This window comes from Mustela nivalis, assembly GCF_964662115.1.
Source record: "Mustela nivalis genome assembly, chromosome: 9".
NCBI classification, from domain to species: Eukaryota; Metazoa; Chordata; class Mammalia; order Carnivora; family Mustelidae; genus Mustela; species Mustela nivalis.
This window is the reverse complement of record NC_139028.1, coordinates 106800265-106803854: the sequence shown is the minus strand read 5'-3', so window position 1 is coordinate 106803854 and position 3590 is coordinate 106800265. Positions and strand designations below refer to the sequence as shown.

Here is a 3590-nt window from a genome sequence, read left to right as displayed (position 1 = left end):
CTTTTGTCTGTACTGTCATTTGCAAATATCTTCTCCCATTCCGTGGGTTGCCTCTTTGTTTTCTTGACTGTTTCCTTTGCTGTGCAGAAACTTTTGATTTTGATGAAGTCCCAAAAGTTCATCTTCACTTTTGTTTCCTTTGCCTTTGGATACATATCTTGAAAGAAGTTGCTGTGGCTGATATTGAAGAGATTACTGCCTATGTTCTCCTCTAGGATTCTGATGGATTCCTGTCTCATGTTGAGGTCTTTTATCCATTTTGAGCTTATCTTTGTGTACAGTGTAAGAGAATGGTCGAGTTTCATTCTTCTACATATAGCTGTCCAGTTTTCCCAGCACCATTTATTGAAGAGACTGTCTTTTTTCCACTGTATATTTTTTCCTGTTTTGTTGAAGATTATTTGACCATAGAGTTGAGGGTCCATATCTGGGCTCTCTACTCTGTTCCACTGGTCTATGTGTCAGTTTTTATGCCAGTACCATGCTGTCTTGTTGATCACAGCTTTGTAGTAAAGCTTGAAATCAGGTAACGTGATGCCCCCAGTTTTATTTTTGTTTTTCAACATTTCCTTAGTGATTCGGGGTCTCTTCTGATTCTTACAATTTGTAGAATCTTCCATGTTTTCTAGACATAACGGAATATTTCAAGCATATGCTATTTATTTTCTCACTGTAAAATAGTAACTGAATTATCCTCTAGAAACACTGATTCCTTGGGTGCCTCCATGGCTCAGTCAGTTAAGTGTCTGCCTTTGGCTCAGGTCATGATCCCAGGATCCTGATAGAGAGCCTAGCATTGGGCTCCCTGCTCAGCAAGGAATCTTTTTTTCCCTCTCCCAATGTCTGTGCACCCACTCTCCCCAGCTTGTGCTCTCTCTCTCTCTTTCTCCAATAAATAAAATCTCAAAAAAAAAAATACTGATTCTTAGGTGGACAGTAGTATTATGGATATAAATTTAGGTCTAAAGTGTACAAAAATCATGCAAAATATCAGGTGTCTTCTCAAAGTATAGAAAGAGTGGTGGAATGAATTTTGTCTCTATACTGTTTAATGAACAGTAAGTAGTGGACTGACTTTCTGAACAGGGGGAATAAAACTGGAAAGTTAGTGACAAGGAAGTCTGAGAGAGGTGTACAGATGGAACTCTTGAAAAGGAGGTGAAGATACTCGCACTCCATCACAAATGCCACCAGAGGGCACTGAGGGCGGAAAAGAATTTGCACTGAGAATGTTGGTGAGCCTCTTCCCCTATATTTTCTTCTAGTAGCTTTACAGTTTCATGTCTTACATTTAAGTTTTTAATCCATTCTGAGTTGATATTTGTATATGGTGTGTGATAAAAGTCCAGTTTCACCGTTCTGCATAAGACATCTTGTTTTCTCAACAGCTATTAAAGAGACTGTCTTTTCCCCATTGTGTTTTTTTGTGCTTTTGTTGAGATCTGTTGACCATGTATATGTAGGTTTATTTCTGGGCTCTGTATTCTACTCCATGAGTGTATATGTCTATTTTTATTCCAGTACTGTACCCTTTAATTACTATATTCTATAATATATTATAAAATCAGGAAATGTGATGCCACCACCTTTGCTCTTCTTGCTCAAGATATTTTTTGGTTATTCATGGTCTTTGGTGGTTACATAAGCATTAAAAAACATTTTTTAATATTTCTGAGAAAAATGACATTGGTATTTTGATAAGGATTTCAAATAACACCTCAATGCCTTCTCCTTTCATCACAATATTAACATTTTAAAATTATTTTTTATAAAGATTTTAATTTATTTTATTTGAGAGTGAGAGAGCAAGATGAAGAAAGAGAGAGAGCAAAATAGCAGGGGAAGGGCCGGAGGGAGAAGGAGAGAATCTCAAGCAGACTTCCTGCTGAGAACAGAACCCACCTTGGTGCTGGATCCCATGACCCTGAGATCATGACCTGAATTGAAACCAAGAGTCAGATGCTTAACTGAATGAGCCACCTAGGCTCCCCAACATTAAAAAATAATAAATAAAAGTAAAAAAAAATTCTTCTATTACAGAAGTTCTGTAAGTACTGGATGAGAAGGATTTGGGATGGATTACACAAATCTCCAGCATTTCCTCACATTCCCTTAATGCTCAGTATGTAGGTGGAAAAATAGGTTGCTCTTAAGGAGATAGTGAAGGAAAATATAATCTTTTAGGTTCTTAGAAGCAATATATATACTTCTATTTTTTATTAAGCCCTGAGGCTGATTTTTAAAACTATGTTAATATTCAATTGAACTAATATTTTATAATATAAATTATAGTTTGATCACTAAAGCAAGTCAAACTAATATAAATAAAACTTTCTTCACTGGATTTCTTTGACTAGGAAAAAAAAGCTGTGCTGTTTTAAAAAAGCCAGTTCCCCATGCTGCTCCTGAAGCAGCCAATTCTCCCGAGCACTGATTTGAGAAATACAGGTCAACTCAGATTTCCAACTGTGTTAACCAGACCAGTTTTCTCAGGGCTTCTTTCACGTCCTCATTCCTCAGACTGTAGATCATGGGGTTCAACATGGGGAACAGCACAGTATAAAATGTTGATACCATTTTATCCCTCTCAAGGGAATAGCTGGAACTTGGGCGAGAGTAGATGTAGAGAATGGAGCCGTAGTACAAGGTGACGGAGACCAGGTGGGAGGAGCAGGTGGAGAAGGCCTTGTAGCGGCCCTGGGTGGAGCGGATCCTCAAGATGGCAGCGATGATGAACAGGTAGGAGGCGAGGATGAGCAGTGTGGGGGCGATGACGTTGGAGGTCAGGAGGAAGTACAGCACGGCCTGGTAGCTCTCTTTCACATCACATGCCAACTTCACCAGGGGTGGGACATCACAGAAAAAGTCATCAACGACATTATCACCACAAAAATCCAAGGTGAATGTGTTGCTGGTGAGAATTATTGCATTGATAAAACCTCCAGTATAGGAAAATATAACCAAAGAGATGCACAATGTCCTTGACATGCCTGAGCGTAAAGCAGGGGGTTGGAAATGGCTGCGTAGCGGTCATAAGCCATGGTGGCCAATAGGTAACACTCACTATATGCCAAGCCAGCAGAGAAGAAGAACTGAGCTAGGCAGCCAGCAAAGGAGATGCTTTTGTCTTCAGAGATACAGGTCACCAGGATCTTTGGGGTGTAGACAGAGGAATACCAGAGATCCAGAAAGGACAGATTCCCAATGAAGAAATACATTGCTGTGTGTAGCCGGGAGTCATTACAGATCAATACCATGAGGGTGGCATTTCCTACCACGGTCAGAGAGTACACGCCAAGGAATACTACGAACAGGACCAACTGCATCACTGGGTCCGTTGTGAAACCCACTAGGATGAACTCAGTTACTGTATGATTGCTTCTCTCCATGGTTTAAGGAGACCTCACCTGCAAATTAAAGAGTGAAAAGTTTAATTCCCTCAACCCATACTACAGGAATGCAATCTCTGTGATAAGCCTGTGAGATACAGTCAAGATTATAAGCTGTTAGGGCAAGTGAGATCAGAGCAGGAATTTTGCCTGACAAGGGCAGGTGATGGGAGCATTAACATATTCATTTCAATGAAATGC

The 3590-nt window shown here is 39.8% G+C and overlaps 1 pseudogene across 1 annotated transcript; it reads right to left on the bottom strand.

The window, feature by feature from the left end:
• Positions 1-2454: 2454 nt before the first annotated feature.
• Positions 2455-3389, bottom strand: LOC309872902 (olfactory receptor 9G19-like; annotated as a pseudogene). The gene has a single exon. The product of its transcript is annotated as an olfactory receptor 9G19-like (transcript).
• Between the last annotated feature and the right edge of the window lie 201 nt (positions 3390-3590).